A 13,330-nucleotide genomic window follows, 5' to 3' on the forward strand; every position below is an offset into this window, starting at 1 on the left:
TTTTTCTATTATAAGACTTGATCAGTTTTAAAGCTGATGTCTATAGCTATTCCCAAAGAATTGAATAGAAGATTATGCTTTGTTCATTACAACAATAGAACTATGACAGCAATCTAGTTCATTATACTGTATGCAGATGCATATATTAATATGGTGTATGGTACATTGTACAAATACATATATGTTAATGCTACTTGATCCTGATTTTTCAAGTCAATATTCAACAGTTTACCATTTAAAATCTATATTTTATGATACATGTACAAAGTGATAGATACTAGAAAGTGCCAAGATCAAAATTTAATGCAATCAAAGTTGACAAATACTAATCTTGTACTTTATAAAACAATAAAAGTACAGTGCATATCTAACTCTACATTCTGTTAGGATTAATATTTTCACAAAAATAGCTTTGCTTTAAATAAAGGAATACAGTATCTTTTCATTTATAGCCAGGTCAACTAGAGGAAATCTTATTATTGGCCAGATGTATAATTTTCGGCACTGTTTAGTAATGGTTATGTCAAAGATATGTTATGACAACAAAAGAACGTCCAATACTTAACCAAGGAGTGATGGAGTTTCAAATAAAACTGAATTGAACCTTGTTTTCTAAGCATTGTTACAACATGTGGCAGATAAAACCAAACGTTTCTAACCTATTAACATGATTAAGTTGTATTTGGTGCATTTGATGTGGTGTTATTGACCACATTTGACTGTCCTGGTTTAAAAGGTGGCATTGTTGTCGTTGATGTTTTCAGCTCTGGTTCCCATATAAAACTGTAGTAGATAGCCAATACAATGGCTGCAAGGGACACAGCTAGAACGTAAGCTAGAACTGTAGCCAGTCGAACCCATTTCTTATTTGTCTTGGCTGCCATTTTATTTTTGTTTTTATCTGCACTGAAACTAGTTCCCTTCCCATGACCACCTGGTCCTGAAGCATTTCCACGATAAGTCGTGGCATTAGGTTCCTTCTCCAATTTGTCTGAAAAAAATTAGAAAAATAGAAAAACACCATAATCTATAAATATTTATATCTATAACTCAATGTGTCCATGTTAAATGAACTGTTGAATTTTGCTGTTGACACAGAGATACATGTTGTACATGTACATGTATGTATCAGCTGTAAAAACAAAATGTATCAATTTTTTTTTATATGTCCAAAAAACACAACCAAATGGCAATACCACTATCTATATAGATACTGACCATAGAGTAAAACTAGTCATTTGGGTCGTACTGAATGGAAATGTAAGCATACAGCTGATGAGTGGTAATACAAGAGAGTTCTCACGTTTTTTTGCTCATTTAAACAGCTTAATGATAGTATCGATGATGTAAGGACTCTGCTAGTGAAACAAAAACATGTCCATAGGTCTCTCATTTCCTTTACTCTTTATTTTTAGACCTTTTTCTTTATTCTTTATTTCACCCATTATTCTCTATTCTTTATATTATACAGGTTTGGAGGATCCTCATAAATTGGTAATATCCTCATTTATGGGTATTAAACTCCAAAACAGGTTTCAATTTTCTGTGATAAAAATAAAAACTTTGGAGATTAAAAGATATTTTCTGTCATGGTGCAAACATCTGGGTAATGGTCAAAATTTTGCCTAAAGACACCATGACATCAGGATAAAAGTTATCAGCCTTCAAAAAGTTAAATATTTAGAGGCCATTATCTTTGTATTCAGTTTTAATTTGAACTATGGTCTTAAAAGGAAAAATGTTGCCATTTCTATTAAGGCACTGGCTACATGTACAGTTAACCGCAAAAAGTAACAATAAGAAATAATTATTGTTACTTCCGAGACTAGTTCCCGAAATTTATTTTTGGAGAGGGACCATTTCATATGGAAATTGAAGGTAACAATAATGTAGTTATTGTTACCCACAAGTTTTACATTTGCAAATTATGTCTTTTTTGTTTGTACCATCTGGAAACTGTGTACAGTATTCGTGTCATTGCCCTGTATACTTCGGGTTACATGTACATATTTGAAAAAAAATCTTTATTACTGATCTCTTTTTTTGCTTTGGACGGTGCTCCTATTTTACAAGAACTTCTTCCATATATAACTGAATAAAATTTGCATCTTGGAATCATTGAAGTTTATAATTAAAATTCATTTTGAAATTTTGAAAAGATATAAACTTTTCACTGACCACAAATTGGACATCTTGCTCATTCGAATCCATACTAATGAATAGTGACTTATTTTAATCAACCCCTTGCTAGGATTGTTTGCCATCAAATGTAGTTGGCCATATATTTGGATGTTTAATCATAATAATATTTTAACATCATAATTTAATTGTTTTAATTTATTTCATAGATTGCTTGCAAATCAAACATTTTTGACATAGTTTGCGATAACAATAAAAAATATATACATGTAACTTCAATTTTCCGTATGAAATTGGGTCCCTCTCCAGAAATATATCTCGGCAATTAGTCTCGGAAGTAACAATAATTATTTCTTATAGTTATCCTCGATGATTGGAAGTTCGTTACCCTAAATCAAAACGGAAGAAAAAAATCACAACATTGGAGCAAATATTATCCACTGTGAATGTAAATATTCTTCACTTATTTGCAAAGAGACTGGTACACTTATTTGATGAATAGCTTCATAAACATGGTCATTCTGTCTTTGTTTCGTATTGTGACCCGATTCCGTAAAATAAGTAGACATGCTTGTAAGTTCGTGACCTTTGTCTTGGACGGTGGCTTTTGCGCATGTGCATCAATATATAGGTCAGGCCTATTGTATTATGTATTTGAAGGTTGTAGAATAAATTTAAGATCAAATAACAAATGAATATCTCGAAAAAAAGAGAAATTGGGATATACAACTTTTTTATTCTCCCTACAACAATTATTCTAATTTTTACACGTGACTTTCAATGGTCAATTGGAAAGTCCAGAAGTAAACACTTAAAACACGTTTAAGATAACTATAACGATGTCACAATGTCATTAATGCATCAAAGTATTTTTCATTCAATGTGCCTTCAATGGCATAGGATTAAATTACTTTTACGAGCCAATATTCGGCAGGTTTTGTTTTATCAAAATATATCAAATCATTTTCTGACTTTAAAAAATCCGCTCACATAAAGACTATCAAAAATAATACTCTTGGCCTTCAAAAAGGGAAAAGAGCGCCACATAACCTAAAAATAGATGATGACTCATTGTTAAGATGTCAATAACATTGCTGAAAGGAATTTCCTAAGAATTCAACGAAATTCTAGGAGAGGAATAAACAGTAATAGTGGAAATAGACATTTAAACAAATAATATGCAAGAACATACACAACTTCTCTTTTTCAAGCCGATATTAGTGAAATTGCAATGAAAAATATCCGGTTAAGGTTTTTAGAAGTAGCACGCTGCCTCTGATAAATAATTATGCATGATGTCACGAATAAGTGGAAATCCCCAAATGTCACGAACTTGCAAGCATATAACGAACTTGCAATCATCGACGATACTTTTTGTGAGTTACGCCAGTGCCTTATAGTTATATGAATATTTGTGCCCTGACCATCATGACAGCTATCCAAAAGTATCACGATGAAATGAAAACAAAGATTTTTTATTACTGTAAATTGATACACGATTTTGAGTATATTACCATGATTACCAATAAATGCGGATAGTATCTGTATAGGAGGATCTTCTCCAACCTGTTATAGCATTTGATTATAATTTCTATATTCCATGTATTCTATATAATTTTTTGGGCTATTTTTCATTATTTTTTAACTCATTTTGCCCTTCAACCTGCAGTTGTGCACATTATTCTCTATTCTGTAAACCACACCCAGACATTCATAGATTGATTTATGTGTTTAATACCCCACTCCTGGGTTTCACACACAGTCACAGGTCTGTGGTTTCACACAAATTTCAAAATATGAACAGGGCGTACCCCTCTCTTCACTAGATTCAGCTTAGTTGAGAAAATAGTGATTAATGTTAAAACTTTAAAGTGGCGATCGCAGTAGGAAAATTAAAATAAATAGATTTATCTAAAATGAACGAAAACCAATCGAAGTCTTACTTTGGTTCATCACTGCAGCTTCATCAACAAAATAAAATTACCGGAAATACTAACATAAGGGACGTCACTCTGTTGTGATAATCAAAGCACACAGAGTACTACATTTAACCGGTGTTTTCTCGGACGTCCGCGACATTATTTCTTTCAGTATTTGAGTTTCTTTCCGGAAAGGAGTAGGGGCATTAGGGCCGGTTTTGGCCCAAGAAAAAAAACAACTGTTTCAAATATGCACATAATGTTAGATGATGCATAAAATCAAGAAATCAGATAAACTGAATAACATATTTTTTTGTCACGGTTATGACGTCACAATTACGTCTTAATATGCAACGTTTTCATGAAAACAAAGAATACTGCAGAATTTATGCAGCTTTCAATTGTTATTTCAATTGTGGAAACATCGTGTGAAACTGAGAAACAACAAAATAATTTAAGAGAAGCTTTATTTACAAATCATCCTACCAGATATACAGTTGTTTCTTCAGTGCGCAAATACTTTTCCAATCTAATATACAATTAAAAGTGGATGTAAAAACAAGGAAAATACAAAATATTTACAAAACCACAAATTATGTCATGGTTTGTTGCCATGGTAACTAGTTAAATGTGAAATTTGTTTTTATTTTCTAAACACCTTGAGCCTGTGTAGATAAGACCGTTGAAATTGAAGAATATGCATGGAAACTTTTTAATTTGCACTTATATTTGAGCCAAATAAGGGCCTTATTGCCCCTACTCACTTAACATGTTCTGAGTAACGTTAATCTTTAGATTTACTGAAAACAGCAGGGAATATGTATTTCATATCCATTCTTATTTTCTACCAATAATAATTTGATTAAAGTTATAAAACGCATATAGTGACAAATTCGAGTCTACCAGCTTTACTCTCCCGTTCTGTAAAGTGAAAATGGTCTTAAAAATAACTAAAATATGGGGGGGGGGGGAGGGGGGCTATGATGAAAAATTTTGTCCTGCCTTTTTTTTAATTTGTAATCTCTGTCCTGCCTTTTTTTCACTCTATTCGGTCCTGCCTTTTTTTTTAGTTTATCCTGACTTTTTTTTTACATATATTGTCATCCTGCAAAGTGTCTCATCCTGCCTTTTTTTTTTACTCAAAACTCCAGTCCTGCCTATTTTTTCAAATTTCATCCTAGCCCCCCCCTAAAAATCAAATGGTAGCTCCCTAAAATTAAACGCCTAATTTATCTAATGAACAATATTTATCTCTGAATTTGCTATGCCAGAAGTTAATACCAAAAAGAGCGAAGTTATTATTTTTAATCGATATGATTGAGTTATTTCAGAAGATTTTTGTTATAGCATAGAATAATATAGAATGTATTAAATCTAATAAATATCAGGATTGGACTGGTAATATCAGAGACATATAATATTGTATTATATGTCTCTGGTAATATGAAACAATGGTAAGTTTGATGAAGTAAATAAAAATACAGTATGACAAGTATAAAAAGAGTATAAAATCAGCAGTGCCTTTTGTCCCAACATTTTACATGTCAAGTTTTGATCGGCCAACTGGATTTGTATAGACCGTGATAAAGCCAATTTTACTTTAGGCACTGGCTACGATTACCCGCAAAAAAGTAACAATAAGAAATAATGATTGTTACTTCCGAGACTAATTGGCGAAATGTATTTCCGGACATATACATATAATATGCCGGGGACAGCAAATTTAAATTAAAACTAAGTAGCCATAGTCTCCGAATTGAGAAAGTTTAAAAGGGGGTGTTTGGGTTCCAACCCAGGATAAGGGGGGGGGGGGGGGGGGTGTTCCAACCATATGTCCCCATTCAAAAGCATTGATCGTCAAAAAAAAGGGGGTTCCAATCCCGGAACCCCCACCCCCTGGATCCGTTACTGAAACTGGTTGTATTTGTATAACCTCGTCCAGATAGAATATGCAAGTTTTGCTCACTCAACACGATATAAGATGAAACTCATTTTTAATTTACATGCCCTATATATAATAAAATTATAGAACTATTTCTCAATAACAATTTTGATAAGTTTCATAACTTGAGAAAATTACATAAACTTGATCTACTGGTCTGGATAATGTCAAATGATGACAAGCAATTTATATCTTAATTCAGTGATTATCTGAATTCTTTATTAATCTGATTGTGGGAACTATAGAAGTATAAGCATAACAAGCTGTCTTGGTAAAGTCTTTACCTCCATATTACAAAAAAAGACTTAGTGGTTTTCTTGAAACAAATAATTTACTATCTTCAAATCAAGGTGGTTTTAGAAAAAATTACAGAACTGTAGATCATGTCTTTAAAAACAATAATAAAAAAATATGTGTTTAAATGCAAAAAGAAACTATATGTATGTTTTGTAGATTTTAAAAAGGCTTTTGACAGTGTCTGGAGATCAGCACTATTCATAAAATTACAAAATAAAGGAATACAAGGCAAATTTTATAATATACTGCATGACATGTACTCTAATACCTTATATTCATGTAAATACCAAAATATGTTTACTAAGCCTTTTCTTGATAATCAGGGAGTCAAACAAGGAGACAGTTTAAGTCCAACTTTATTTAATATATTTGTTGATGACATAGGAAAATACTTAGATACAAACTCAACTAGTGCAGTTGATTTACATGGTCAAAAAGTGAACCATTTATTGTATGCTGATGATTTATTATTGATATCTGAATCTGCAGCTGGTCTCCAGAACTCTCTTGATTCTTTGCAAAAATATAGTACTGAATGGAAACTGGATGTGAACTTTAAGAAAACAAAAATTATAATTTTCTCTAAAAATAAAGTAAATAAAGAAAACTTGTACTTTTATAACAGTTCTCAATTGAAATCGTTGATTGTTATAAATACTTATGAGTTGATTTTCATAGCTCTGGAAAATTTATACAGGCAGTGTCAAGCCTCTCAGATAAAGCCAAAATAGCATATTTTGCATTAAAGTCTGAACTCCCATATAGTGAAATCGTGTCTGTTAAAACTTGGCTCCAGCTTTTTAATTCAATGATAATTCCTATTTTAACTTATGGATCAGAAGTATGGATATCAGAATTCAAACCAAATTTTGAAGCATTAGACAAAAGTAAATTAGAAAAAACACAAAACTCCATATTTAAAAACATATACTTGGGGTTCATGGAAAGTCTTCCAATCTAGCAGTACGGTGCGAATTGGGCACATTACCTATTAGCATTAAATGTTATCAACTTATGTATAAATACTATGTGCTTCTCAGTGATATTGGTGAACGGTCTGGTGGTCCACATGAAATTCTCAAGGCTGCTTTTGAAGTGGACAAAACTCTCACAAATAGAGAAAATTCATGGTCTAATAAATTATGTGAATTATCAAAATATATTGGAATACTATTAAACAAGCATTGTAATAGTAATTTCAAACAGAAACTAGAAGATTTCTACAAAAATAAAATTATATTTGAACTATCAAAGATAAAAGATGAAAACTGTGGTAAACTTTTATTTTTTAGTAAAATTTATACTAAATTTAAACAACAAGATTATTTGAACTTTAATGTTCCTATATATCTTAGAAAAAAACTCACTAAATTAAGAATAAATGCACACTCATTAGCAATAGAAACTGGTAGGTATGCAAGACCAATAATACCCTCTAATGAGAGATTTTGTAAATTTTGCACAGGAAAAATTGAAAATGAGATACATTTCTTGATTGAATGTCCTCAATATAACAAAATTAGATCTAAATATAAAATCAATGATATTAACTCAAATAATTTGGATGAAAATTTTACCAAAATGTTAAATCCTACGTCTGAAAAAGAACTTAAATCTATTTGTATGTATATTGAAGAAGCTCTTGATTTGAGAGAACACCGTACTGTTTCATTAGACAATAATCCTTTATAGTAGTTTGTGCATTTAGGTGTAATACCACCAAATCATAGTACGTCACATCCGCGGGTTGCATACGAAAATAGGTCGAAAAAAAATATTCCCTTGAATTTGACAGTTGTAGGTAATTGATCCTACATTTCATTGCAGTAAAACATTTCTGGGTCATAAACATATATCTTGGGTATTTCAAAGCACCATTATTTTTTTATTTGGGGTTTCTATAGAATATTTTGGAAACTTGAGGTTACATGGTTACTAAAGCTTGTATACAGGTTAAAAAAGGGGGAAAATTTGATTGGTTAACTTCCTGTGATGGTTATTTTCTTATATGCAATGAAATGTTATGTGAAATTTTTTCTATAGTACTGGACAGGATCAAACTTTACTCATGCCAAGTATTTCTTTATTTGAAACAAAGATAAATTCTGCACAATTTTTTGAAAAGTGCAAATTTAACAAAGACTAATAGGGGAAAATCAATGGTGGTATTACACCTATACACATATATCTTATATAGGTGATTGTGTGTTTTAAGTAAAATTATGAAAATTTAGAATAATCGTGATGTATATGTGTATGGTATTAATTTGAGTTTAGAATGTACTGGTATTCATAGAATATTCTTTGAATGTTATGGTATCCATAGAATTTACTTATGACTTGCTGTTACATGCATCTACATTACATTTATATGTTGTTTTAATATTATTATTGTCTGTATTCGGATCACGTCTCTATTGTGCTCTTTACAATAAATATTGAATCGAATTAAAGAAAAAGAAGCGAAAGCGAGAACATTCGATTGATACAACCATCATAGAAAATGAACCTCCAAGCAGTTAAAATTTTACAGAAAGCGTTTTGAAATCATCAGCTGTGATCGACAAAAAATGAAAACTCTGTGAACAACGAAAAATGGTATTCTTTGTTAGTTGGCAACCCGATACTTTAGACTACATATCTTGATTGGAATAAACGTATAAGCGATGCCACTTAATGTTTATGCTTTGGCACAAATGCATTTTACAACCAAAATTTGGGACAAATACCAGTAACCAAATGTGTTTGAAAAAAAACCCCACTGAATGCTTTTTCCCCTTTGCAAATGGGTATTGCGTCAAAGAGACAACAACGTGACCAGCCTGAGAGCAAAACAGCCCAAGGCAGCCAATGGGTCTTCAACGAGAAAATCCCACACCCGGAGGCGGGCTTCAGCTGGCCCCTAAACAATAACGGTATACTAGTTCAGCTAATGAACGTCACACTAAACTCCGAAAATATATAAATGAACCAATATTAAAAAACATACAAGAGAAACAAGGGCCAGAGGTTCCCGACTTGGGACAGGCGCAAAAATGTGTAACAGTGGTTTGATTCCGCCAATGTACTTTATCCGGAGGAACAAAATCCCCAGTGATTTTTATCCACCAACAAAAATTCACTAGGTTTTTCTATCCGGGTCCAGTGCATCTGTATGAGTACGTTGAAGATGCCAATTCTGGCTTTTACTCAACGGGAGAGAGAGACACCTATTGACGGTGTTGGAGAGCAGCATTGAAGCTCTCAACTGTATTTGCGCATACGATACTGTCTTCCAGTTGGTTCCAATGTAGTATGCTCTTGACAAAGAAAGAGTTCTTATATGGATCCGTGTTGTAAGGAACAGTGTCTAGTGCCTTCGTATTGTTCTTCACTGAATTTGCCAATATATTGGCACTTACAAAATTGTCAAATGTTTTAGGTTTGATTTTCCTCTTGGGTTTACTTTTAACAAGAAAATCGTCGGGATTAATAGCAGGGACCAACCCCTCAACCACTTTGTACAGAAATACCAGCCGTTGACTTGTTCTTCTCGACTGTAGGTTGTTTAGTTCTAACTCGGCTAGCAGTTTAGTGACCGACCCCTCTTCTCTAGACCTGTAATCGCCTGTTATGAATCTTGCTGCTCTGCGTTGTATTCTTTCCAATTGATTTATATCATGTTGTGTATATGGGTCCCATATTATGGTTCCATATTCCATAGTTGATCGTACTATTAAATGATATATATGCGGTCTTTTTGCAATCTTTTGGGCAGAAGCGTAGATTTCTTCTTAGAAAGCCGAGCGTCGAATTGGCTTTCTTGGCTACATTTGAGATGTGCATAGTCCATTTTAGGTCTTCAGATATTTGCAAGCCTAGGTATGGATTGTGTTGGACTTGTTGTAGTACATGTCCGTCTAGGCTGTACATGTTCTGGCTTTTGTTCTTGATGCTAAGAATATAACACTTCTTTGCATTGAAGTGCATGCCCCAGTTTTTTGGCCCATACCTCTAGATTTTGGAGGTCTCGCTGTAGGAGTGTGTGGTCATGTTGGTTATTTATGTTCCTGTACAGGAGGCAGTCATCTGCAAAAAGTCTGACGGATGATTTTACTGCATCTGGTAGGTCATTAATGTGGCAGAGGAATAGAAGGGGTCCTAATGCAGTACCTTGAGGTACACCGGAGTCAACTGAAGCTTCTTCTGATTCCTATCCATCTACAACAGCTTTCATTTTCCTTTGGGTTAGGAACATTTCTAACCATTTGTTTAGTGGTCCTCTTATACCGTATTCATTCATTTTGTGCAGCAGTTTGTTATTTGGCACGGTGTCAAATGCTTTGGAGAATCCAGGATAGCTACATCAATTTGTTTCCTGTGTCAAAGGCTTTCATGAAGTCATGTAGTGTGACAAGTAGTTGGGTTTCACAGGAATAGCCTGACCTGAAACCATGGTTTAGTGATGTAAGTATACTCTGTGCCTATCTAGATGTTTTAGTATATGCCTACAGATAATATGTTCCAGTAGCTTGCATGGTACAGATGTTAACGATACTCGTCTATAGTTTTCTGGTGCATGTTTATCTCCCTTTTTGAAGACACTTGATATATTTGCGTTTAGCCAGTCTCTCGGTAGTGTACCAGTGTTGATGGATTTTTGGAATATTAATGTAAGTCCAGTTGCTAGTTGTTTAGAGCATTCTTTTAATATTCGGTTTGGTATGCCATCTGGTCCTGATGCCTTGGATATACTAAGTATTCAACTTTTTGAGCAGCTTTTCAACTCCCTCTGGTCTTATGTCTAAAAGCGGTATTGTGCTTTTTATATCCTTTGATGTTTTTGGCAGAGTTTTGTCTTTATCTCTTGTGAATACTGAGATGAATTGTTTAATCAGTAGTTCTGCTTTCCCTTTTCTGTCATTGATTAGGTGGCCATTGCTTTTCACGGGTGCTATTCCTATGTTGTTCTGTTTCCTTGATTTTGCGTATTTCCAGAAGGGTTTTGAGTTGTTGTTTTCTAGTCCTTCTAGGATTGTGGTGTTTATATAGTTCCATTCAGCTTTCCTAATTTGCCTCTTACATTCTTTTTGAAAATGTCTATAGTTGGTCCAGTTGTTAGTTTTCTTTGCCTGTTGGTATAGCCTTGTTTTCTTTTTAAACATTTTCCTGATTTTTGTGATTGATCCAAGGTAGACTGGTTTTAGAGCGGATGAGTTTTGATGGTATATGGTTGTCAAGGTTTGAATACAGGTCTGTCTTGAACTTGTCCCATAATTCCTGTACTGTGGCACCTGTATGATACATTTCAGTGATGTTGGTTGAAAGGATAGTCAGGTCTTTGTGTAGATCATCCCATTTTGCTTTGGAGTATATATATATATATATATATCATTTGCGTGGCTTACTCTGATAATGTGGTTTTGTGTCGCAGTCTGTTACAATCATATCGTGGTAAGATATTCCTGGAGCGTTAGAAGATGTTTTGATAAATGATGGGTTTGAAGTCAGCACTATGTCCAGTAGGTTGTTGCCTCTTGTTGGTGTTTCATGTATCTGTGTTAGTGAATGTGATATGATAACTTCCATTAAAGCTCTTTGAATTTCCTTGTCTTGTGCATTTTGATGTACGGTCATGGTGTTCCAGTTTATGTCTGTGCAGTTGAAATCTTCAGTAAGTATGATGGTTTGATTTTTGTTTGAAATATGGTCTAATAATTTATCTAATTCCTTTATGTCTTCCATGTAAAACATCCACCAGTCATTATAAGGTTCTAAAAAGAGTTTTTTTGAAGGGGAAATATATATAAAATGTGGCTTAGTAGTTTTTAGTGTATTTGAAACATGCATAGTTGATTTATGTAAAAAGTGGAGAGTTTTCATCCAAGGAATGTTCACAGTTAGTGTTTTTGTACCGGAATGGTTGCACTAGTTATTTTATACCGGGATTAATTACACTAGTGCTTTAGATCCATACATTGATGAAGTGATTAATACTCATTTTGAACACACGATAACACAATAATGCTTATTAACGAATAAGATTTAAATAATTTTTCTATGCAAATCTATAAAATCATATGCTTTTAAATTGTCACTAATTGTAATATTTATATTTATTAGAATGCCGAAGTTTTTCTGTGTATTTGCTTTTCGGTCGACTAATTAGATATAAAATCATATCTTCTATGTCAATATCAAAGGATGCTTCTATAATTGAAACTTTATGTAAGAACAAATCTGCTCTTTAAATTTGGTTTATATCAAGTTCAATGTCCTGATCATTGATAAAGTATTTTGAGTTATAAAAATATCCTCCTCATCATCATCAATATTATTTACTGGATTGGCTCAGATTAATTAAACTGGTTCCTTGAAAATCATTCTAATTTTAACCCATTTATTTATGTAAACAATAAACCGGTCTAATATTAACAAAACAACGATATTTAGATCGACGCTTTCACACTATTTACATCCAATATTCTCTAGTGAAAAACAGTTACCCGGAATAAATACACGGCGGAATGAAAGTACGCTTACAAATGCAGCTGGGTTTAACATGTTTAACCCCTATATCATTAGCCAATGTGGAATAAACAAACACACCGTCAGTAATAATGGTATGTTTTCTACAGTGACCAGACTATTTGTATAACCTGGGACATAATATATTAGTATACGAATAGTCTCAGGTTTAATTCCGAGGCTAATATACAAAAAAAAAATGAATAGAGAAAAATGGCCTGTTTTAAAAAGTTTAAGAATACAGAAAAGTATTGTTGGAACCCCCCTTTTTTGACGATCAATGCATTTGAATGGGAACATATAGTTGGAACCCCCCCCCCTCTCTTTATCCTGGGTTAGGAACCCCCCTTTTATAAATGGCTGGATCCGCCCCTGTGTACATTATTCAGATATACAATTTCTTAACTGAAAAAAGATACACTCGACCCAATCACTTTAGAGCTGATAAGTTGACCATAGTATAGCCTTAAAGTAATAAATCCCCGCCTTTTACAATTTCGGATAACCCAGTGCCCCCTTTTTTCAG

Source organism: Mytilus californianus, unplaced genomic scaffold (assembly GCF_021869535.1).
Source record: "Mytilus californianus isolate M0D057914Y unplaced genomic scaffold, xbMytCali1.0.p SCAF_4, whole genome shotgun sequence".
NCBI lineage: Eukaryota > Metazoa > Mollusca > Bivalvia > Mytilida > Mytilidae > Mytilus > Mytilus californianus.